The 26,882-nt window shown below is 41.6% G+C and overlaps 1 long non-coding RNA gene across 1 annotated transcript in view; it reads right to left on the bottom strand.

The window, feature by feature from the left end:
* LOC132909218 (uncharacterized) overlaps positions 1-26,882 on the bottom strand; it is a 224,767-nt gene that overhangs the window by 121,109 nt on the left and 76,776 nt on the right. The window contains exon 2 of the long non-coding RNA XR_009658508.1: positions 24,317-24,410. This is a non-coding gene — a long non-coding RNA (uncharacterized LOC132909218). The remainder of the gene's footprint in view (positions 1-24,316; positions 24,411-26,882) is intronic.

The following is a 26,882-nucleotide window of genomic DNA, read 5'->3' as shown; positions in this document are numbered from 1 at the left end:
CGGCCGTAACGTTAGTCCGACGTCCGGCGATAAACGTTCGCTCGCCTCTGCCTACCGGTTGCGAATACGCTCGCATCTCCGACGCCGCTCCGTGGCTAACACGTATACTCTGACTACGATTGTTCGCCTCCGGTCTAACCAACGATCGATTTACGTAATTGGAACACCCTATAGATAACCGACTGTATCGAGGCGTGCATACGAGCAGGGAGGCGAGCATATAATTATATGCCTCGAGTCGGCACCTCGAAAATGCCGGCTCGTTAGCAAATCTTGCGAGAACCGCGCAAACACCTGCCTGATTGTTAATAATTTGCCGCGCTAGAAGCGTTCTCTCGGAGCGAGAGCGCGGCTCCGTCGCGTTCCTTCCTTCTTGCTCTTCGATTTTCTCGCTCTGTTCCCCGCTTTCGACACGCACACGCCTCGGAGTGTGTAAAAATCGCCACGATGAAGGACTACCCGGGCCAGTTAACACTTTCGTACACGGCCAAGGCCTCTTTAGCCGCTGGTAATTTCGCCCTGGTCGATCGAGATTCCTGCTGTCGGCTCGTCCGCGCGCGCACCATCCCGGCTAATCGCGATGCTCTGGTCTCGCGGCAATTGCGCGCCGAACGATTCCACGAACAGCAACCGAGGGAAACGTTGGCAGCCGGAGACTGCACGGTAGCATTCCTCCGAGAGCGAAGGTGATTTCACGAGAAAAACCTCGCGCAGGTTTTGCTCCCGCTGAAGAATTTTTTCTGCTTCGGAGCTCGTGGTTTAATTGAAGTCGGTAGAAGATTGGCAGAATTCGAAAAAGCGGGGCCGCGGTCTGTTTCTGTTTATCGTGGAAGAAAAGAGAGAAAGGAATAAAGTACCTTTGGTTTGTCGTAACTCGTTCTACCGATAAGATTGGCACAATATCCTGTACTAATACGAGCCACTCACAAGATACGTTGATCGATTGTATAAATTGACGAGTAGGAAAAACCGATAATCTTACGAATACTACTTTTTAATCTTTCTATGTTTAATATATTGTTGATTAAGCGAATGATAAATGTACTTGTACTTAGTGAAACTGGTTTGGAATTGTAGCGCGTTATATCTTTTTTTAACAATCCACGCGAAGAGACGAGTTTCTACCATCAATAATTGGTAAAGGTACAATTTGCTTTGCTATACTTACTGTACAGGTTAAAAAAATTCGATCGTCGAAGGATTAATCTGTCTAAAAATATATAATAGTTTATGGCGTCTCCTTACGACAAATGGAAGTTATTTTTCATTTGAGAACTCGAGCACTATTCGCGAACTAGGATCATAAAATTGAGAAATTTCCACGAAGTGTAGCTGGTTTGTTTAACTTCCGGCGAATTTCGCAGAAGAGGTAGCAAATTACGCCAACTTTTTCAAACTTGCTTTTCTGCTTCCATTCGATCAAAACTCGCATGTGCAACTATCGATTAACCAGTTAGCTACAATTACCACCGTCTACTAACTTCCGTGTCCACGATTGACAATTACTCCAATCGTATGATCACGAACAAAGTTTCCCGTGCGCACGTCTGACGCATCTTTTCATCGAACGCAGCATAATTTCCAATAAATACGCGGTCATTACGCCCACGTCGTTCTGTCACGGTCGTTCTTCCATAGTATTTTAAGCCTTTGCTTCGAATATTTATCGGACGAAGCAGAAGCGTTCGCGAAACCGCCGAAGAACCGAAACAATGGAAACGGTACGTTCGAAGAAAAATAGGCTGCACGTGATGGAACAATTTGAATGAATTAGTCGATCGGTTTCTTCTCGCAGGCCTCAGCTTCTCGCGAAATCGAGTTACGCCTGTCGCGTGAAATAATAACGGGTGTGCTCCATTACCTTGGAGATAAATCGTCTCTGAAATTTCAGTATCTTACCAGAGATCTCGTGACAAACGAAAATATGGTTTTTCTCACAAATTCCGATCTCTCGTCCGATAAAAAATTCAATCGATACTGCGTGATCGGAAATGGTTCGATTAGTTTGAGTATTTTCGACGAAGCAGACGAACGTGGATGGTTTTGGTACGTCTGACGACGTTGTCAGTTTTCCAAGTCTTCTCGAGAAGAATAATATCGGAGATAATTGACACGATGATACGACGATTGGGGAAAACGTCATCGGGTAATTAGCTAATTAGCTGTCGATGAGAGGAGACGCTGAGGTTCTTCAAATGAGATGTCGTTTCGTTATAGGCGGACACATATATTCCGTCGACACGAAGCGAATTCTGTAAATTAGAGGAACTTCACCAACTATGGAATCATTATGAGTATGACATTGTCTGGAATTATTTTATATAAGCAAATATTAAAGATTGAAGATTATTTGCAAAATATAAAAAGGGAATCAAAGCTGTTGAGATATCGTAATTGTTTCGTTGACAAGAGACAAAATGTCAGGCGCGTCTCTTTGTAAATCAAATTTTAATTCAGGTAGTTAATTAGATAATTTAATGTATATGTACCTATAAACTGACAAAACTATTTTCAGCGCGATTGTATGAAGCACACGATTGTTTCCAATTAGGAACACTCGAGTTTAATTAACTCGTCTGACAAAAATGTCGCTCAATGATCAAGGTATACCTTTTCACTGTCAATTTGTTGTTCCTCTTCGGTAGATATAATTAGAACTCTACCATGCTCTTGGAAAAGTAAGAAAGAGACCGTTTGCAATTTTAGTTTCAGATAAACGATAAAGTTCGATTTGTAAGCGACGCAGAGGGAAAGAAATTTGGCGACAGCGGTGAGGAGGGAAGAGAGAGAACCGTTCGCAAAAGTAATCAGAAACAGGTGTTGACACTGTTCTATTATGTATTCAAGAGCTCTCGACGTGGCTTTACACAATGCGCGCAATCTTCGCTTAATTTCCATCTTAAAGCATTTAAGATTGTATGCATACTGGCGCGGCTGCGCGAAGCCGCTGGAACGACGCGGCCATTCCGACGCGGACTATAATTTGCCAGGATATTACGCGAATGCCGACAATTTTCGCCCTGCGTTTCGCGCGGTTCCGTTCGAATTACACGCGTACCCTTTCACCTCTGTCCATTTTTCGAACCTTTGCCATCATTCCACTATCTCGGGACTGTGTTTCGTTACATATATAGCTGTACACATATAGTCCATGATATCCTTAAAGAACAATGTTTGAATTTAATGCCACTTTGTGATTGAACATGTTGAGGTTATTAGACGTATGTGAATACAAAGGGACGCGTGTGTAAATTGTAAGGTAGAAAATATATTTTTGAAGTACTGAAGTGTAAATACAAATCGGAATATAATTGAGCTGATCCAGATCCGCGCGCTAGCAGAGTTACCCTATGACTGAAAAACCCTGAACCCGTCACCTGTCTACAGTTTATGGTTTGCCTTCGACCCAGTCTTTTGTCTATACGCTGTCGATGGCTTCAGTGCTTGAGAAAACTCAAAGACCAGATTTTCTTAGAAGTGATGACCACTTCAAGAGAACAGAATTTTGACATAAATAAATTTGATATAATTGAAAATGGAAAAATCTGTCAGGTACAAAGTTGCAAGATAGGAGCCAGAGATATGATTATTAGGACAAGCAATGTTTCAATGTCCGCGATATTGCAATGTTACGATGAATAATAATTACTGTCCAAATATTGAAAATATAGAAAAAAGCGCAGATTAAAAAATAAAAACACAATTTTGTTAACATGGAATTAATTAACAAAGTAAATTAGCAACTATTTAGCAGCTGAATTTTGAAAGTGTTTTCTTGTAAAGACTAGAAAGTATCACTTATCGTATTGTTCCTCCGCACTCTTCACGTACATACACACGCGTATAACCTAGAGAAAGAAAAACCAGGTCTCTCGGCCCGTTGTAGAAAACTGGGTTAAACGTCGAACACCTCCCCTTCGTGTAATTTAACAATTTCCCCTTTTAAAATGTTTCAGCTGCGCGATAATTGCACGAACAGCAGCAGACGAACACGCGCCAGTAGGTACAATTGAAGCGGTTCGAAGCGTGCGCTGAGTTTTAATAAAAAAATCTGGCACACACCCGGTTCCTATTTTTTCTTTACACCGCTCTCCTTTTTTTCTTTTTTTTTTTTTATTATTCCTTCCGCGGAATTATTTCTACACGCGCGAGAGACAATGGGTAAAAATTCTGTGTGTAAAGCGGCGAACGCGAAAAGGTGGCGGCGAAGTGCGAGCCGCATATTGATATTCCAAGCGAAATTCGCGCTTGCTGTTACAGGGGATTGCTGCTTTGGTATTTTGTCGCGGGGTAAAAGTGATTTATTGCGTTGCACGGCGGCTCTGGTTGGGAATTCGAAAGTTTCCACGAGAGAGAAAGGATCGGGTTATTGTAGAGCAAGCGCGATTCGTCGCGTTTGAGAAACAGTACTGGGCTTGTTTCGACGCTGTAGAAGCTTCGAGTAATTAAGATGCATGCAAAGAGAGAGAGAGAGAGAGTAGGTCGTGTGTGTAGAGAAAAGATTCTTGTATCGCGAGACAAAAAGCTCGAGAGCGGGAGAACGAGGAGGAGTGAAAAGATGCGACACGAGGCGTTGCTTTTCAGACGCGCAACCTAATTTCCTGGTGTGAGGTGGTTCACAGAAATAGAATACCTAATTGTGCTCTCTTCGTCGTTTCAAGATGCGAACGGAAGCAATGCGGAACGAGGCTGAATGCGAACGCGGCGAATAAAAAAAAAAAAAAGATTGACAAAGTGTAAGCTGCTAAAGGAACGCGGCTACCAAGTAAATAGGTTAAATAACAGGCGAAAGAATCGGAATACATTAAGCAAAACGTAGAGAAACGTGTACCAGCTTTCCATTACCGCGAGAGAAGAGGAGATTCTTGAGATTCAAGCTACTACGGGATCACCACTTTAACTGATTAAACTGGTTTGATCATTTTAAACTAATCTAAATCTGACGTTGAAATTGACTACTTTAAGAAATTTGTGATATCGTCCGTAAAATCTTCATTTAAGAATCAACGACGTGATTTGGCATCGAATTGTACGATTTCATAAGAAAAAAGAAAATTCGTAAAGAATCGACCGCAGCTAGAAACTAAAACGCTTAGATTTCGAAAAGCGATTTCGCTCAGCTCGATATCGATCTTCGAATAAATCGACCATCGAATTAATATTCAAGGTAGAGATCGAAATGGCGTGGATCTGCCGGCTAGATTCGCTAAAATATTTTTCCACCTGAACGTTATCGTCTTGCCGTATAAAATACCGTCGGACGTGTCTCACCTCCGTCGATTCGATCGGATTTCGCGTATTGTACAGCCCGAATACTTTATACGCTGTGTGGTTGCCAACTCTCGCGGCGCTTTTCATACGGAACGCGTCTATAGTGAATGTTTTCCAAAGTTTTTCGAAGTTAAGCAAAGTACATGGAACTACGATAATTTTTAAGCGTGATGAAAAATCAATTTGAGAAACGGGAACTAAACGCGTAGATATTATATTTCGCTAATAGACTGCGGATATTTATGCAGATTTATATCCTTACGAACACAAGCAAAGACATAGAACTTGGACAAACATTTGTTTCATCAACTAAATATTCTAACAAGTAGTTTAGGTATTTTACCTTTGAATTTCTCATAAATGCATACGTTTGTAAAAAATTATAAAATGTCTTCAATTGTAATACTTCTTAAACGGACTATACCCTGAAATAAATGTCGATTGGAAACGATTTCTAAACGCAATGAACTGAATTGGAAAGAAGATTCGGTTTGAAGAAATTCCAGTATCTTTTCGATTATCGAACTAACTATTTCGTGAAATAGTGTTTGAAAGCGAAGTGGAAACGCAGAATGGCAGTTGATGGTAATTTTCATAAATCCAATTCGATCTCGATCGTTTCTAGTATAGTTTCGAATTCTGTGGTTTTGATAACAGGAACAATTTCACGCACAGTATCCCATTTTCCGCGGTTCCCATAGAAATTCTGACTCCTCTAATACCGAACCTCTAAAACCTGGTATTCCGTTAAAGTATGCAGAAAATTATTACTTGGCGCGCCGACTTCGCGTGAACGTTTCAATCGCGGGGCACACGGTTTCCGGAAACGAAGCGTCGTTTCCGTGTAATCTTCATAATTCGACGAGGGGAATCTTCGCTTGCACGTAGCGCTTCCACCGGCGCGCTCCGAAACAAATATTTAAACGACGCGTTTCGAGTATTCTGTAATTGCTTTTAACCGGCGAGCAGCTAAAGTCAATTTCAATTATCTAATTCCTATCGTTTCAACGTAATTAATCACGAGTCTACCTCGCGAAACGTATCCTCGATCCTGTAATTCCGACACTTCGCGAGCAAATCTCGTTATTCCATGTTGAAAGTGCGCAACTGTTCAAATTAAACATTAAAGTACTTTTTACTAAAGAGCATCTATTGACAATCATTAAAATTTATGATTAGAACCACGAGCTTCTCTGTTTTACAACTGTATTCGAGTTTAAAATTGTCCAAATGAAATATTAAAGTTCTTTTTGTGGTAGAAAAACTAATTGACAATCGTTGAAACAACAGGATTAGAATCACGATCTATTTGAATTTTTTTTACAACCGTTCAATTTAAATATCAAAACTGTTTTTGTGAGAAAATATCTACTAATTATCGTAAAAATTCATCATCATAATTACGACTATCCAAAGTTTTTCATTCTTTTTTTTTTACGGATACTGGCGGATGCAAGTGATCGCTGATAGTTTTGTGAACCTTCATCGTAACCAGGCCAAAGTTATTATCCTGTCCGGTCGTAAATTCCTCCACGCCGATCATTACGCAGCGCTTGGCTCGGATTACTTTCAGAAAATGTCAACGTTGCACCGCCATCGCATCACGCTGCCGTAATTAATCGGCTCGCATATTCACCCAGACAATGGGCCGATTTAATAGCCGTGTTCCCGTCTGACGACGCGATGCTTCAAGATGACTTCGTTCTCGTACCGTAGTAAATCCCCAGTTACAAAGTTGTGAACAAAATACGTAGAGTGATTCGAAAGAGATGCAGCCTTCGATTCTTTGCTACAGAGGAAAAATTTGTTTAAGTAGTAAAAGAAAATCGCGGTGGAAAGATGTCAATATTTTGCTCCCTCGATGGAAACGTTTTGAATATCTTCGAATAAACTTGCCTATAGTAGTTTCAAATTTTTGTTTCTCGGAGACAGGAAGAAAATTATTGCGAATGGTAGAAAAATGTTTCGATACGAGGAAGACGACAGTAAACATTTTGAACTCTCAATAGAAACGTTTTATACACTTTTCGATAAAATTGGCCGTACCATTCGCGATAGAAAGACGATGGCATTTTCAACTATCGATACAAGCCTCCGCTATATTTTTCAATAGAGTTCCACATTCAAATCTCCAGCAGCCTTGTCATGCGATGCGGCAGGTCTCGTCATCCAACAATTTTCCAGTAAATTCCGTTCCAACAAGCTCTCCAATAAATCTAAAGTCTTCGAAAACGCGAACAAACGAATGCGCAAATAAGGAGGAATAACAAGGTACTTCAAAGAACGCGTCGTCGTCGCGCGAACACGTCTATCCGTCTCGTCGCGTAGGCGTCTCGAACGAGAGCCGAAATTCGTCGACCAACGTCACGAGAGTCGTGTTCGATCCTCGCACGCTCGACCTCGTATCTCCAGTTTCGTGTTCCCGTTCCTCGCTTTGGATCGACGCGACATGGCACATATTTGGGTTTCGTCATCGAGACTAGCACATCCAACCTGGAATCTCTTGGATTTAATTGCACCTGAGCGGGGAACTGCGAGCGTTGCAGATCGGACCAGCAACGTGGCGTGCCATGGCTCACGAACTGCTGACTACCGGCGAACCGCCTTCCAGCAGCCGACCTTTTGCTTCTCAATAATTAATCCCGGCCCCACGGCTGCCCCGATTATCCCTCCGTTCGAGCCGAAATCGATTCGTCGTTACGTAATCGTTGGAACGTGGCGCGACCGCAAAAATTCCACCGATGTCACGCCGGATTTATCGCCTGCCGGGAAATTAGTTTTCACTTTGCGGAGATTAAGGTCTTTGCGATGCCCGAGCTGGACTAAGTCGCTGGATTTCGCTATCGGCGTGGGATACCCCGTGCGTGAATCGGGACCTAGAACTTTATGATTTCGGGTCTAGATTGTTATACCGGGTAGATAAATGGGTTCCGTTCGAGATGCTGCAACTTCTCTCCTAACTGTTTGAAAGGTTAAACAATCGACAATTGGAAAGTAACTAGCGTGGAAGAAGGAAAGGGAAGTAACGTTACGATAAATAGGGTACCTATGAGCAGTACGAAACAACAAGTAAAGAAAACTTACGAAGTTACATAATTTAATATCGATGAGCATCGATCGAGTGTTTTTCATTAAAATTTCCAAAATCTCAGGAAGTGGAATTAACCACTTTGGCCTGTGCAAGGCTCGTACAAGAGACTTAATTATAGCTTAAATGATTACTAACAATTATAACTTTCATCGAGGTATAAACTTTCTATCGCCAAACTATTCTTTTGCATATCATTCCTGTTTGATCAGCAATTCGCAAACTTTATCCTTATCTTTAACGGATCACGCTCTGGCAATATAATTCTGGCGTATTCCAATAGTTGCGCAACTAACTTCCATGTCTAATATTTAAACCAATTCTTTTTATTCTCCTCGTGTCTGAAAATACCGAAAGTTGGAGCAAAAAAGAGAAACGGGGAGCGCATAAATCGGTGCCGCGGATAACGGGCATTAAAATTAATCTCCGGTCGTTGATCCGCCTGGGAACTCGGAATCCGCTATTAGCAATATATCGTCGACGTCGTTATCGCGGCGCTGTTTGTCGACGAACGGATCGACCGCAATGCACGTTGTAAACGTCTTGGGCAAACAACGCAGCGCCAGGTAGAACCGGGACTCGTGGCAGACGGGGCACGTCACTCGGGGAGTTGGAACTTCCGGAAGCCCGGAGATCTGCAACTTTCCGCGGGGGGTTCCAAGACACGACTTCTGCCCGACTGCTCCGTTCAAACTGTCTGAGTTATGAGCTCGATTCGCGAATTCCGCCCCCTCCTTTCGCGAATAATTATTGCTCTGCAGCAAGGGCCACCACCCTCCGACAAACTTCGTGACGTAGGGAACGGTTATTGCTCGCGGGAAACACGTAAGTTTCCTCTGCGTGAATTTTAGAGGAAGAGCTGAAGAGCTGCTGCTGCGTCGAAGATTATTGTACTGGCATTTCATGGTTTTAGTAGAAATTTTGTAAGCTTTCAACGAACATTTTAATGCTTCGGGTTCTTCGCTAGTCAAACGAAACTAATGTTCCACTTTATCGTGTAGTGACTATCGTTTCACATTGTTGCAACGTGATTGCTTGAAATCCTTTTACGTATTCTTGTAATTACTCTGGAAATTATAGACAGTAAACCGAGCTATTGTGGTTCAAACTGGGTAAGAAAAATTTCACGATTCAAAATAAGCGAAGTTTCTGCTGAAGAATTCGGTTCTTGGAAAAATAACTTGAAGATAGGTCGGATTTATATTTTATATTTGATTGAAGATAGAACGAAGCTTTTTATGGCGAAGAGTCGTTTCATCGTTTCAACTCCCTTGAAACCGTAAAATCTTCCGCACGTTAATTGTACCACGAATTGCGTCCACCCTGGAAAATATTAAAAGACTAAAAATGCAAATGTTCTGCCAACTAATTCCGACGTTTCCTTTCCGTATTACAATGAAATCGTAAATATATCAATTTGTATCTGGCGTTGTTTCCTCGCACCGCGCGATGCTCTCTGCAGCAGAGCAAACAAATGAATATTTCATGGTTACCAACCGAAAGGAAGTGGTAGCGGTGAAAGAAGGATCGGTATAAGAGTTGGCCACAGCGGCGTACGTATAATTGATTTCAATCGAACGCCAAGGAAGGAATATCGAGCCAAAGAGTGCTCCATCGAACCGGATATAGAAAAGTTTGTGGTTCACCGGAGAGAGATCGGGTTAGGGGTTGAAGAAGAGCAAGAAAAAAAATTTGTTCCGGGCCACGGACAGACAGATTGGCCGACTACTAGGACTGACTGGTTCCTCCGAGACAGCCAAGCTTTCTTCTACTTTTTCCTCCTTTTCTCGTCCAACAACTAACCGATCTTCGACAGGTCGAACGGATTACACGGACAAGTCCGACCCTGCACGTCTATCCAAGCAATTTAAAAGTTTGTAATTCGCGGATACAAATGTTTCGTGTCGGCCGTGTCTGCTCGTGATCGCGGCTGAACTACCAAGTCGAGGTATACGCACATACACTTCTGTCTGAAACGAACTTCATCGTCTGGCGCGGTCTTCTCGCGTGAATATAGAAAGGTTTGTTTCGTGCAAATGACGCGTCGCTTCCTATCGAATTTCCAGCCTATTTGGATATAGAATTTTAAGGTTTACAAAATTATTTTGTAGGATTATTATTATTATTATGTGAATTTTGATATCAAAAGATTTCATGGAATTTAAGAATATCTTCGCCTTCGAATCGAAGCGTTTTATATTTCACTAAAAATATCTTCAAAGTGCATGAGTCCTGGCTAGAGAGAGAGTTCCTCTACGAAGGTATCATTGAAACCGGAGAGGCATCAACTACGCTCCATTCAAGAACGAAGCGTATTATTACGCGGTTACGATGTAAATCTCGATTAACACGTAAGAACCGATTCATTGAATCGGCGCGCGGCCCAACCATTGTTCGCCTAACGACGAGACACAACGGTGTGTGGTTCGTGCCCTTGCGACACCGGTCGTTTCTTTGTTTCAAAAACCGGTTGGTTCCTTGTTCGAGGTTGTGGCACGACGCATCGTGGCGAATCATAAATGCAACCAGCATACGTCGAAATTAAAGGCATCAGGGAGGAACAGGCACAAAGAAGAGGAACAACGGGAAGAAGAATACGAAAGTTACTTTCCAACATCCACGTTGAAGTCCAAGTCGAAACAAAGAAATTTTCACGGTTCACTTGGCTTTCAAAGAATTCAGAAATTAAACCCTCCTCTTCATCCACCAACAGTCATGTACTTTGAAAATTGCCATCAAAGTTCAAGACAAAGTGGAAGGAAGAAAATTTTCATGATCGGCTCGACTTTCCTACAATTCAAAAATTAATCTTCGACCTTCCTTATCTTCCCCATCCACCATCGTGCGTATGCTTTCGTTCTTCAACTTTCTAATGCTCCATAGTATCGCAAACTATAAATCGCGCACCATCGGACACCGGCACTCAGCAGGAGTTTGCAATTTTCCAGCAACCTCGATTCCCCGTCTAACACGAAACCCGGTGATCGGGACGTTCTTCCCCTTTTGCCAGACGACGAGATCTAACGACGGGCGTCGGATACCGATCCGTTGCACGGCTAAAAAGTAATTCGTCCGGCGGCGGTTAGAGTCGTGGCCGGAACTCTTCTTGTGCTTCGTCCGCTTCTACACGGTGTTTACGATTTTTGCAGACGAGTCCCATCGTGGTGGCTCGTTGCACGGAGCTTTCACTGGTCCCAGGAGGTGTAAATAAGCAGTCGCCGTGATTGCGCTTGATTACAGGGAGTCCGGCTGCATTCGGTTGTCTTATTGCAGACCACTCGGTGCTTCGTGTACATCGGTCGAGGCGTGAACCTTTGTCCAAATTTAATAATTCATATTTGCCAGCCGGCGTATCGTAACGACCGAACCAACCCGGATCGTTCCACTCTCTTGCGGAGGTAGAGAACACACGCGGGTGGAGAGGTGAAAAAAATAAGCACCCACCGAGAAAATGGGGATATTACGATAAACATTAGCGGCTCCAAGGTATCTAGTAATTTCCGGCCCCTCGATGTTCCATGGCCTGTCCCTTTCCCTTCCTTTCAATCTCTTTTTCTCTCTCTCTCTCTTTCTCTCTGTCGAGACTGACACGATTCGAGAACCCCATCGATCGACGTATTTATCAGAGCGTTCCTCGAAATTCGCGTATTACCAACGATTCGAAGCATTCCCGCGGGAACGAAGCGTTTCAAAAATCCCTTTGATACACGGCGGCTGCGGAAATTCCGCGCGGAAAAGTGGACTACGCTCGTACTGCCATCCCCGTAATCTCATTAGATTTATCGAATAGTTGGCGATTAACGATTTAACCCATTTATTCGATAAAGCTCGGACGCTTAACTTTGTTTAAATTTGTCTTGAAATCGGGCGACTATTCACAGTTCTGTGATCGGTGCGCGCAATCTATCAGAGTCAATTTGCCTATTCACCTCACCGATCACAGTCTACTTAAACCCTCGATCTGCCAATTAAAAAAAAACACCACGAACGCCGACCATCTATCTCGCAACCAATTGATCACATCTGTTCACGCTCCTCTTCCATTACAACCTCTCATTTTTCGAAACGGCCGATGCAGCCTCGATAAACCGCCAGCAATCACTGCTCGCCTAACCGGCGAGAGACTTCTCGCCTCTTTCGACCAGACTAAAACCGTCTTCTTCGTAATAGCTGTAACGTCGACAAGCAACAATGTGTTGCAGATAAAAGGAAGAAGAGGAAAGGGAAAAGGAGCGGTTTGCAGTTACGCGAGCTGGAACGCGATCCTCCGCGCTTGTCAAAGTAGAATCAGCGCCGATAAGCGTGCAACACTAGTCGGCAGGCTCGTTTCACCGCGATGGACAGCTTGAGTTTTGCAGTTTTCCTATTTACAGCGTCGATTCCGTCACGGTCGTGGAGTTGCGCGATTTACGACTTCAATTCGACGCACCCACGCCGTAGACGGTCCTATCGTCGAGTGCCCTAGAGTTCTCGTGGGCTCGCGCGCGACGCATGCTTTATCGCTGTGACATACTTCCGCTGGACACGGAAATCGATACCTTCTGCATGTGGGAAGACGAAATTGCTCCAGTTCCTTTCCCGATAGACTGGATATCGATCGGATGATCTTTGATGCAGTTTGATTTGGTTCGTTGGAATGGTCCGGAGATGTTTGCAACGGAACTGTGTAGTTGTTCAGCCGGAACGAGTTGAGCTTCGTAACAGTACTCTGGTGTATTCTGATAAAATGTATACCAAAGCGATTTAAAGTAAAATACATAATAGAGGACAAAGAAGGATGCAAGCTCTCGTCGAAAATGTATTTTACGAAAAATTGTTTAGATTTTCAAAATTATAATATTTCTACGAAATATTAGGCATTGTACTTGAACCGCGTAATGTCGATTCGTATGATTTCCAAGAAGAAGAAAGCAATTCTTAATGATATAAGGAACCTAAGTCCAACTTCAAAACGCATGCTGACAGAGAAATTAAGCGACAGAAAAAGTTGACGTTATAATTACCGACGACTGTAATACATGCACGAGGCATTCCATTAAATCCATAAAATTTCAATGAAAAATTACGAATTGGTCATTTTGACAGTGTTAAATTCATGATATGGGGCAGGATCGTGAAACAGGTAAATCTCCTCTAAATGCTAACGAGGCACTCGAGCAGTATCAATATTTTACCGCAATAACTCGCACCAACGAACGAGGCTACGGTAAATCAGCTTTTCATTCAAATTACTCGTCGAACAAATTAAAAACCGAGGAATCCACAAGCAATTCAACGCCGCAGGGAAGGTTCACCTATTCCTAGATAACTCGGCTAGAAGAGTCTTCCACCTCCTGCTGATCCAATTTCCATAAATCTATCCTCACGGTTATAACCACCCTGCATATTCAAACACCCTAGCCAAGCTATGCTCCCTTTGGTAAACAACCGAATACACGGATCCATTCGATAAATATCCGCTACTTTTCAGAGTCCCTTCGTCTCCTCGCGAGTCTCTACCTGGAACTCGATCGAATCGACAGTCAGGCAAAAAACCCGTGAAACGGCGTCGCTCTATTTCTAGAAGCCGATAGGCCGATAAAGTCGAACGAGTCTGTCGAAGAAAAAGCACGAAAACGATTCGCTGCCTGGCATAATGGATTCTACGGACGGTAATATCTCAGCCGACGATGTAGCGAAACTTTCTGTTCCTCTTTTCGATCTTTTTTTTCTTCTCTCCTCGTTCCACTCTCTTTCTATCCCTACCCCTTGTTGAAACGGTTACTCGTTTCGCTGATACGATCGTTCCTACCTTTTTCGCTGTTTCTTCGTTGCACATGCTGCCACGAGACACAAGGAGCTGGTCGGAAACCACCATACAGCAAGTGTAACACCGCCTGGATGCTCCTTGCATTCCACCATCACGCCGCGCGATCCGCAAACGTAAAAAGCTCCTTTTAGCTGGTACGAGGATCCTGTGGTGGAATGGGAGATGGTTGCGAGGCGATTGGTCGATCGAGAGGGACACACGATATTTTCGGGCTTCTGACGTACGCGGGTGTATTCGGTTTCAACGCTGGCTCCTCGTTAAGGATATACCGGATGGCTCCAGGTAGATAACAGGTGAGTGTCGCTAAAAAGAGTAATAAGGAGATTCTGGAGCAGGTTTCGGTTAATGCGCCCCTTTGGCGCGGTCCGTGGGATGCTGTGATTAGTTGGGGAAAATATGTATAACGCTTTCGTTGGATGAATGGATACTCTTTGATATATTGGTTTAATAAGATTACGGAAGTTTCGCGAATTTGACGCTTTAAAATACGTGGAGAAATATATTGAGAAAGCTGATGGCAATATTATAGAAAGTTTTGGGTAACATTCCTTTAATTTTTGGTCGAGAGATAATTTTTCTTAAAGGTATTGCCTACCTTATTTATGTGTTTTAGTTTTGTTCTTTCACTTGAGCTTAAAGTTTCTTTTACCGATGCTGACATCGTCGATAGATTGAAACTCGGGGAGAAATTACAAACACACGTATTACTTTCTGCAACGTTCTCGGAATTTGCGATTTTCTTATCATCTGTGCGTGTTAAATAAATTGATGAAACTAAGCTGTTTGTCTTTTACCATTCTAATTACGTGTCTGGTTCGCAAAATTGAGAACATCACGCGAACAGAAACTAACGTTTCTGAATAATTGAATAGGAAAAGTTGTAAGCATGACTGGTGGTAGTACCGTCCTCATAGAACTGCAGCAGTTTCGTCGTTCGATCGTAGGACGCGATCGTTCTCCCAATAATTCAACAGTCGGGCAAGCGGTTGTGAAAGTCGCGAGTCGACATAACCAGCCGCCACGAAACTCGTCGAAATCGAGTCGAACGCGACGATTCAAAATTAAAACGTAATTACACGTGAAATCGTCGATTAACCAGTGTAAATAATTATCGAACGGTCAGATAAAATCGAATAGAACGAATTACGAGCGCTAGCGTTGCACGCGGTGGCGATAGGGTAAAAGGAACAAAAAGCAAGAGAAGCAAGATGAAGCTTGGAACCAAAAGCGAGGAGAAAAACCTATGGGAGTTGATCGTCGAAATTCGTTCCCGTTGAATTCCAGTTCCGGGATCGAATCATGGAATGGTACCTTGCAACGACGAGAGACAGAAAGAACGGTCTCGGTGCCCGATATCACTTAAGCTCGATTTATTTTACGATATCAAACGATATCTGCCGCGCGTTCCGCCTTGCGCTCCGGAATGTCAATAGCCGGCTTAATCGTTTTTTGCCCGACGTGGTCTGCACGAGAAAGCGGACTCTCTTTCTTCCTTTCTTTCTTTCCTCGTGCATCTTTTCCTCCGGGTGCTTGGTGGACATCGTACCAAGACTGATGCTTCCGAGAACATCCAGTGTCGTCGGTTATCATGGCCAGTCGTGCGTGACGTGGCTAACAGCTCCGCTAAAAGTCACGTTCCCCAACGTTTGACCTTGATAATGCAGGAATTTCATATCCACGATACGACCTATGACCCCTCCGCCCTTTTGTCAATGCCGCTGTATCTTCTTCCTTTCTCGCCCTTTGTTCTTTCCTTTGGTCGTGCCGAGACCCGCGCGGACCAACGTTCTTTGACAAATTTCGTAATTATACCTAGCGGCTAATGCATCGTCCTCGTTCGTTGATTAACTACCCTGGCAACCACGCTCGACTGGCCCGGTTATTCGTCAAACGGATGAAGATACGAGTTTTTGCGACGATCACGGGCCTCCTTCTGCTAATTCGGTCAGGCCAATAAGGACGGGTGGTTTCTGGTAACTGACGCGGACCAGAGATATGGCAGAGACTGGCAGGTTGAATCGGAATGAGAATCGTGTAAGACATTCGTCCGTAAAATTCTACGAAGCGTAGATTCTCGAGCGATCTTCTTTAACAGCTTCCATCAGCCTCGATTACTTCGTACCAAGAGGAAATCTAACGCCAGGTTATATTTTCACTCGAAAGTTTCAATTTCAATGAAACTTTGATGTCTGGTAAAATGTCCTTTAAAATTGCTTCATGTTGCCAAATAGAAAATGTAATTAAGTAGGTAATTGCCTCGAGATACCACATTTTAATGAAAATGAACGGAAAGCAGAGAAATCGATAACACCGTGCTACGAGTTTCTACGGTATTGTACACTGTGTCATTACACGAAGAAACTCCGAAGTAGCCACAGCGACGAGTCGGAGATACGTTGCCAAACCCTTCGCGAGGCACGTTCATTATGGCGCGTGAAATCAGACGTGCGCCGGGCAAAACAGCCGCGTTTAATCGATTCGCGAGTCGACGATGAGCGTCAGTTCTCCTTCCAAAACCATAGATCACGCCATTTACGCCGTTCCACCGATCAATTGCGAGAAATTGCGCGGCATTGTAGCTTGAAACAACGAGCTGCCTACGAATCCCCGTTAAATCGCATTTACGTCGACCAGTTGGCCTCTTCTTGGTTTTATCTTCGCCTCGTATCGAGCTGTAGGCGATTCTTCCTCTACTTCATCGTGTTTCTCTCTTTCTTTCCAATAGAAACTTTCTTCTTATTTCGGAAGAGAGTTCCTCCCTTTTCTTCTTCGAGAGGAAGGCTTTTCTTCTTCTTCGAGAAGGCTTCTTCCTCTTCTTGTTCGAGAGGTAGATTTTTCTTCTTCTTCTTCTTGGCCCCTCGAAGCGTGATCGTCGGCGCGCGGCTCGATCTTAATCTCCATAAACCGGCCGGGCGTAATTTCGGGCCAATTACCGTACGCGCGTAACATTTATCCCGAGGAAAGTACAGGGTGTGGTTAAAAAATCTGGCCGCAAACTGTTGGAGTAATTTTTGTCGCGAGAAGGTACTCGACACCGTGGTAAACGTCTAAATTTCACGACGCGTTGCGAACAACTCGTTAAAGATGGCCCAGTTCTCCTGTTGATGAAAAACGTCCAACATACTTTCAGTTCCAACGTGAGAGTTTCTATCTTCTCGTGTGCGTCATCTTTGAAGATAGATTTATTCGACTGGTGAAAAAAATATCAGCAAGCTACTCCGAAGCTTTCAGCATGAACAGAGTATCTTGCCTCGTCGGCGCGGCGGTCGCGTTCCTGCTTCACTGCCACTTGGGCATCACTGCAACTTTTATCTTACTTCCAACGACTAGTCTTCTCTTGGAGGCGCTTTACCTCCTTTTTGAAATGTACATTTCACACAGGCAATGATCTATTCATAGGAATTCTATATTCCAAGAAGGACCACGTTGTGACACTTTTAATGATCCGGATCGTTGGATTGTAAATTTATTGTGTAATAAGTATGTATTGTTTAACTTAGTCCCACAAAGGATCTTCAGTGGATTTGTAAATTTATCCAAGAACGTATACATTTTATCGAGTATTATACAATCTACTCGTTTAAAGTATTAGGTTCTTTCGCAAACGTGTTTTTTACAACAGTGCACCCTCATAGAAACGTGAAACCAAGTCTGTGAAATGTCGCGGTGTTTATCTCAACAGAACAAAATGGATCGTACGTAATTCGACAAAATAATATAAAACAAAAAAACATAAAACGCAAGAAACTTTTCGGATAACATAATATAACAAACTCTTGCCTAAGTAATCCCTAAATCGAAGCCCCAAAGCTCAAAATCGAATTAATTGCGTAATACCTATTTACACAATAGTGTGTATTGCACAAGAAAGCCGGCACTCCAAGGCAACGAGATCAATCGCAATCAGGAGGAATAGACATGAAAAGACACCGAAAACATCGAGCGAACATCGAAACACCGAGTTGTGCATATGCAAATGGTGCCGGCAGGCAAACACGCGAGGCTGGAACCGGCACGAAGAATTCAAGTGTTCGTTTCTCGACAAGTCGAGGAGTCGCCACGCGAATACGGTCGTCGCACCTTCGTTCGTTTCAGGCGAAACAGGCTAGACAACGGTGCTCCTTGGAAAACGACAAGACGCGAGGATGGAATGAAACGCGAGAGTTCTCTGCCAATCAAACAACGGCGCGACAACGAGCGGCAGAAGTCGAGGTTGGCTTTCATATGCAAATCGCGGGTCCGCGCCAACACACGTTTCGCGAGCCTTTTCCCTGTCCCGAGCAGCCGGCTTCTCGCTTCCAGTGAAAAATGATCTCGCCGACAATCGATACGCTTCGCAGCTCGCCCCTCGCGCCGCTAACTTGTTCGTGCTCCTTCCTCTGCCCTCGCCCGGCCGCTTTCAGCGCGGCTGTCTTGCGAATCATTAACCCTTCCCTCCGTGATGAACAGCCTGGCCCAATTTGACGGCGAACGACGCGAGTAGATGCTAAGGTATGATCCGTTTCGTTCGATCAATCGATGGGATGACGTAGATGACGATGATAGTTAACGTAGGCGAGGAACAATGAAATGGTCAGTTACAGGGTTTTGGATGGTGATAGGGTTGTTGAGAATTGTGGGTCTTAATTGCCGAAATAAATGTAAAGGAACACTAAGGTTACACTTAGAATTCATATTAAAATAGTTTAAGATCTATTTAATAAACGATTTCCAAGATCTTCGTCGATATGCATTTGCACGCGTCTCAGCACTTTCTTTGTCTCACCATCTTCCATACCAGACTCCCAACGGAACAGTTACATTCATCTGTTTTTCGAGATGCCGCGCACACACGTACTTCCATACACTCATATTCACATACGTGTGTCACTACTATGCGGCTAATCTAGTCTAGCACACAAAATTATATATATATATATATCTCAATAAGGGCAGTGGATTAGACGATTTGGTCGGCGAATGAAGAGCGGAACTCGCCGTGGTGCTGGCTGGCGTAGAGGAATGAATTGAAACTGAGTTTGTTTTAGCTGAACGATGACTGGGTTAAGGATGACGACGACGAAAGGAGTTTCAAGTTGGATTGATTAGTTTGACTGCTACTGTGACTACGTTAAGTTGCATCGTACTTCAACCAACGTCTTGATCAATTCCCATTTCGAAGCACATTTTCAAAAACAATTAAGCGTTACGAGCAAATACGTTTCTTTGTAATAAGCGAAAAGTAGATCGCGAACGACGCTTGTAACAATTTTCAGTTCTCCGATTCGTGGAATATCAATTATATTTGCTACGAGCTTGGTGTCGATAGTTTTTCATAGAAATTGTCCTTCGATCGGAGATTAACACTTTGACTGCTACGTTTCTCTGTGACGCCACAGTGATCATTAGAGACCGGAGCGCTTGAACTTCTCACAATTGTAAAAATTGAATGAAAATCAAAGTTAGGGTATTTTAAATATAATATTTTAAATATAAATAGAAGATACTTTGGAATAAAAAGTGCCCCACTGAACAATGAAACATTTTTATTAGAACATCGATTTAAAAAAAAATGAGAAGAAATCTTGCATCTAATGGTGCACTGTGTTAGAACACTGAACGTCCTGAGCGAAACATGTGATTTTGGCGTGGCAGTCAAAGTGTTTTAACTTGAACGAATATCCAGTATGATTTTTCAGACTGTGTACTTTGGTTAATATTTTGCAATTAGAGTTGAAACTGGATTTGATTTGGCTGAATAACGACTGAGTGAATTCAACACAAAGCTAACGGGAGCTAGTTTCAAGGGATTATGCTAAGCTAGAGCATCGATTGATTTCAAATTAAACAAATATCGAATACGATCATTACAATGGTGGTATCTCGGCGTATATTTGGCAATTAAAACTGGGGCATTTGATTTTGTTGAACGCAGACCGGATTAAAAATGTAGGTTGAGGAAAGGAGTTTCAAAGATTGATTTCAACTATGTCGAGTTAGCCTGAACAAACATCGAATATGTACGTTGCCACAGGGAAACCTCCATTTAAATTCTACGATTAAAATTTCTATCTGGCATGTTGGTTATTCCGGAGGAGCGAATCGATCGTTGTAAGCGAAAGGTTCGCTGAAGCGGAAAAACGAAAGGGGAGGTATTAATTAGTAAAAATATTTAGTCGACGCGTGACGCCTGAGCAAATGTTGGGTCGATTAATCGAAAAGCTCGCTATTTATCGGATGGGATTTCGGATAAATCGTCAGGAGAAAATTATCGCGTCGCCACGCGGTCACCGATAAATAAACTCACGCCCGGTAATTAATTACAGCCGAAAATCTGCACGCGCGTCTCGTAATTGCGACCTTTTCACTTTCTCACCGCGATTGTTCCAAGTCGCGCCCTATTAACGTGATCTCGTTGATCGTTTCGTCGCCGTGTTGCGGGATGATTAAAACGTCACCTTGTCTATACGAGTTATATTTCATTGGAAACGTCATTTCTGCCAATATTTGGTGTCCAATCACGAACATGTTTCTTTACTTTATTTCTCGTTGACCGAGTCCACCTTTCAAATCTCTAATTTATGAATTAGATAAAAGAGATATATCGAATGAATTGATAAATCTATATGCTCAGAATTCCCAAATAACCGTAGTATAACGACGAAGAATAAAGAACTTTAAAAGTTCAATGAACACTTCACGAACCTACTAGCAGATTCGCGATGAACCATCTTTTTCTTCTCGTTTTATTTCACCCAAGTACTTCCTCCAACAATGGTACTTCTACTTACTTCTTCACGATTTAATATTCTTTTAAGCTACCCCTCTCTTCAACCAAAAACTTTTTTACCATCCACGAACCACTCATTCTCCGTTGAATCACGCCGTTTCGCCTTGTCCATCCATCTACTCCCTACGCTTTACAAAAATATAAACGCTAATTTCATGACGGCCGATCGACGACGCGTCGTTTCTTACGTTGATCAATGGATCGTGACTAATACGTGCTCGATTTATGCACGCTGTTTAACTCCTGCTTGGCCCTTCTTCCTATACGAGTGTCTACTTTCTTCCAGTTGGTGCACGAACGACTAGGAAGAAAGTAAAGAGGCAAGAAAAGCAGGTTGGACGGGGAACGAGAGAAAAAGGGGGACGGTGAATACACGAGAGACGAAGAACAAGCAGAGAGGAAAATCAATAAGGTCGAAAGGCGAAGTCTTCTTCCTCTTTCCTTTTCCATCCTCTTCTTCTTTCCCTCTGTATCTTTCTCCGTCTAGCCATGATCTCTCGGTACTCAGAACACCGACGTAGCATATTAATCTAAACTAAATCGTTTCGTGCTGCCGATCCTATGCTGCCAGCCACGACAGCCACACGAATTTCACGGAAACACGAACGGCCTGTTAGACCGGGCTGATTATAATTCTGGAGGCAAATACGTCTGTGGCTTATTAATGGGAGGCAATCTTTCTTAAGGTGCTTCGTTCATCGGCAGGAAATTTCTATAATTATTTTAGTCCCGGAGCTCGGAGCTCATTAGGTCGGTAGAGGGTCGTGTTGCTCCTCCTTCGCTTCTTCTTCATCTCCTTCTTCTGCTCTTCCCCTTCGCAGGCCCCTTCTTGTGTCTCTTCATGGTCCATCTTCGTTTCTACCTGCCCCATCGTCCCACCTTTCTAACCACCGACCGGAGCACACTAACCTTCTCATTCTTCTTTTGCTCGTAGACTAACGCACGCCCATTTTTTCTTCTTCTCCTCCATCTCTTTTCTTCTTTCTCTTCTAGTACTTCTTCTTCCTCTTCTTCTTCTTGCTCTTCTTCTATGGACGAGCCGCCTTGCCCTTGTCCTTGTCGATGATCCACGTGTTCTCTTTTTGTCAGCCGAACCGACCAACGAAACATCTGCATCGTATATCTTCCGCACGCATCTCTCGGCTCTACCACTTCGGTAATTATCGTTCGGCACCTGTTGGCGGAAATATTGTCCGCCACTAAGCAACGCCTCGTTGTTGTCTTTCCAATTCTCAGCTTGCGATGGAATTTTCGAATAATGTATAGTGAGTCAATGATACATTTACGATTAAATAATAGCTCCGAATGTGGAAAACTAATTAAGATTTTTCTAGGATTCAACACAGGGAAGAGTGGAAAAGGGAAGTTTCTGTTTGTTGAATAGAAACTCTGATTTTTGGTTGCATATCGGACACGAAATCTTTATTTATATTTCATGGTTTATCTACAGTTCTCGTTTGTGTTTCGTGTGTTGGTATTTAAAACATTATCGAGGTATGATTAGGCAGACTAATGTCCACTATGTTATCCGTGACAGTAATCTCTATTCGACGTATAATTTAAAACTATGGAAGATTAGTCTATAGCCTACAACCTGTAACTTGTCTATTCACGAATATTAGGTTGTCCCAAAAGTTTCTTTCGTTTTGTAAGGAAATAACGGATATACAATATTGTTTGTTTTATATTGTTTTATTGAATTACGTATGATTATGATAATAAAAGTAGAACAAAATGGATCGTACAAAATCCAATAAAATAATATAAAACTAGCGGCATATGAGCGTAGAAAAAGTCAAAAGAAAATTCCCATATCATTATACTTTTGAACACTAACGATTGTTTTGGTTTACAGATAAACGATCTCTGACAGATTGTTATTGCCGTTATTTGTAATCTTCAACCACAGTTATACAAGAACTTTGACTTTTAACTTTTTACTGTAAAATATAAATGAACGTGGACAGTTGAATTGTTATCTTTATAAGAGTATTGAGCGAGAGCCAATTAGAACTGGCGTACACTATCTCTTCTATTAATACGAATTTTAATACACTGATTATTACAACTTGATTATTATCAAATAACCTACATGTTTAATCCATCTCAAAATGAAAAAGGGTTATACATCTATTATGTCCTTACGAAACAAAAGAAACTTTTGGGACAAGCTAATATTAGTGAATTATGTATAATCGTAATAATAGAAATAAAACAAAATGGATCGTACATAACTGAATAAAATAATATAAAACAAAAAATGTTGTGCATCCATTATTTCCTTCTAAAACGAAAGAAACTTTCGAGACAACGTAATATCGTTAGTCGATAAATTATTTGGCAGAACAAATCCTATACAACACGCTCTTTTCATCAATTATAATCTTTGAATTTTACTACGACCACTCAGTAGTACAAAAGCAATACGGTGATAAATTTCTCGACTCGTGGCAAAGAATTGTTAAGAAGAATAAAATTGTACATTGACCGATAGGAAGGGAAATAAATTTTGAATCGCGTTATCATTGCATCGGCCTGTATTTCTTCTCGGATAGATACTTTCGAACCGAATGCAGAAAACAGCTTGCCTACGTAGAATCGATCACGGGGAACGCGATTTATCAACACGGGGCGAAAATTTCCGCGCGTTGCAAAGGTGCGCCGGCACAATTTCGCGGCGCGATAACGATCGTGATTGATGCGACGCGCCGCAAACGCGCAGAGAGCGAGAAAGTTGCGAAAGTACGGTGGAACGTGGCTCGACGGAAACGCAAATTCGTGTTTCCGTCTAACGACTGCAATTTATTGTGTCGCCCCTTCCCCGTGTCCTCTTGAAATCGGGATCGCGCTGTTTACCGCGATTTTCCGCTTTAACTGGTCGTAAGTAGTCGTAAAATCCGTGAAAAGGCAAGCCGAGAAGCAATGAAAATTTATGTAATCGGCGATTTTCTACGTCAAACGGATTCCATCCTAAGCTTTCCAGTTTAACGTAACGATATCTAACAAAACGACGCAAAAAGCTTCTAAAAAAAAAAGCATTGACAAACTCCCGACAACTATGCGTAAAAAGAATTCACCCGCTCGAGAAACGTAAGACGAGTACCTACAGACCAAAAGTAAGAAGCGTTAAGTGTCTCGTAAAAATGCACCGGTTAAAAACGACAAACAAGTCTGTATAAAGTAATAAGTGTTTCTCGAGCAGACTTTCCTGGACTTGTCGTTGTAGCAATGGAAAAATTCTACCCCTTACTTGAAGCATCTCTTTCAGGATAATTTTTCAAAGATTCTCAAGAAGGAAAAGAAAGAAAGAAAGAAAGATAGGGAGAGAGAGAGGAAAGGTGAAAAGATCCAAGTGAAAAAAGAACACTTTTTGACTTACCGAGACGAATGCGTAATTGGAGACTGATACTGGAGTCTTAATTACTCGAAATATCGTTCATCCGAGGCGCAGATGGTTCGAATTCTCTAGTCCGCTGAAATTCACGTCACGAAGAACTTAAAGTGCGAATTAAACTTCACTGACATCGAATTAGGGACGTAGAACGGGTAACGCTATCCGAACCAGCTAGTTTCTATGCGAAACGAGGGCTCGCGAGTCCCAACACGAATAACGCGGCCCTTCGCGTGCTACACGCGCGCGAACACGCTCTGCACAGGCGATTCCCCGCGCATAAACCGCCCGCAATTCGTTGCACGTTGATTGCGAATTTGAATCTTCTTCGTCACCCTTTGATGTTGTTCTCCCGCCCCCTCGACAACATCGTGCGCTGTGTTATTATCGATTTCAATGGCGATTCGCTGAACGGTCCCGCTCACGGTACACTGTGAAATCGTCGCTCTTTTCGGACGCTAATTAACAATCGTTTGCCGTCCCTTGTGGCTCGTCGCACGAAACTGAATGTATATAAGTCGGCGAGCCCTCGTCGACGATTCGATAACAGCCAGAGGTCGAAGTGGGGAGGTTTCGTGTTATTGTTGTCACACGAATAAATTCGGTCTCGATTTTGCGACGTATCAAGTCGGAGTATGTTTACATACAGATTCATGTTGTCTGTTCGTTAGGAGCACGATATTTGTTTAAAATATTGCTTCGAAAGACGGAATTATCAATTACACGATCGTTTAGAAATGTTTAAATTATCTATTTTTATTTTAAATTGAATTGATATTTCTTGGATATTGAGGGTGTCTAATAATAAATTGTTTAAGTATATGTTAGTTATTTGATAAAGTTTAGAATAGCTGTATTTTGAATTGAAACATTAGATAATATTAAACAATGTATTCTTATCGAACTATTATAACAATTCCACCGAAGTAAATCATTTTTACGACATATTTTTTCAAATATCGATCTAACTAAACTGTTATATTTTTATGGATATAATCTACGTGTAAATATACATACATACATGTTATTATTTAATAAAGCTTAGAATAGCTGTATTTTGAATTGCAACATTAGATAATATTAAACAGTGTATTCTTATCGAGCTATTATGACAATTCCACCGAAGTGAATCATTTTTACGGCACATTATTTCAAATATCGATCTAACTAAACTGTTATATTTTTATGGATATAATTTACGTGTAAATATACATACATACATGTTATTATTTAATAAAGCTTAGAATAGCTGTATTTTGAATTGCAACATTAGATAATATTAAACAGTGTATTCTTATCGAGCTATTATGACAATTCCACCGAAGTAAATCATTTTTACGACATATTTTTTCAAATATCGATCTAACTAAACTGTTATATTTTTATGGATATAATCTACGTGTAAATATACATACATACGTGTTAGTTATTATTTAATAAAGCTTAGAATAGCTGTATTTTGAATTGAAACATTAGATAATATTAAACAGTGTATTCTTATCGAGCTATTATGACAATTCCACCGAAGTGAATCATTTTTACGGCACATTCTTTCAAATATCGATCTAACTAAACTGTTATATTTTTATGAACATAATCCACGTGTAAATATACATACATACGTGTCAGTTATTATTTAATAAAGCTTAGAATAGCTGTATTTTGAATTGCAACATTAGATAATATTAAACAGTGTATTCTTATCGAGCTATTATGACAATTTCACCGAAATAAATCATTTTTACGGCACATTCTTTCAAATATCGATCTAACTAAACTGTTATATTTTTATGAACATAATCTACGTGTAAATATACATACATACGTGTCAGTTATTATTTAATAAAGCTTAGAATAGCTGTATTTTGAACTGCAACATTAGATAATATTAAACAGTGTATTCTTATCGAGCTATTATGACAATTCCACCGAAGTGAATCATTTTTACGGCACATTCTTTCAAATATCGATCTAACTAAACTGTTATATTTTTATGAACATAATCCACGTGTAAATATACATACATACGTGTCAGTTATTATTTAATAAAGCTTAGAATAGCTGTATTTTGAATTGCAACATTAGATAATATTAAACAATGTATTCTTATCGAACTATTATAACAATTCCACTGAAGTAAATCATTTCTACGACATATTTTTTCAAATATCGATCTAACTAAACTGTTATATTTTTATGGATATAATCTACGTGTAAATATACATACATACGTGTTATTATTTAATAAAGCTTAGAATAGCTGTATTTTGAATTGCAACATTAGATAATATTAAACAGTGTATTCTTATCGAGCTATTATGACAATTCCACCGAAGTGAATCATTTTTACGGCACATCTTTTCAAATATCGATCTAACTAAACTGTTATATTTTTATGGATATAATCCACGTGTAAATATATGTTTTAAATATCCCGACAAATAAAAATATCTCTCCACTCTGAACATTTTGTATATTTTTATACACATTGTATATTGTGTTGCGCGCTTAAAAATGTTCACATAAATACGAAAGTATTCTAGCGACGAAATAA

This window comes from Bombus pascuorum, chromosome 7, assembly GCF_905332965.1.
Source record: "Bombus pascuorum chromosome 7, iyBomPasc1.1, whole genome shotgun sequence".
Taxonomy (NCBI): Eukaryota; Metazoa; Arthropoda; class Insecta; order Hymenoptera; family Apidae; genus Bombus; species Bombus pascuorum.
Note: the sequence above shows the minus strand (reverse complement) of the source record. Positions and strands in the feature narration are given on the sequence as shown.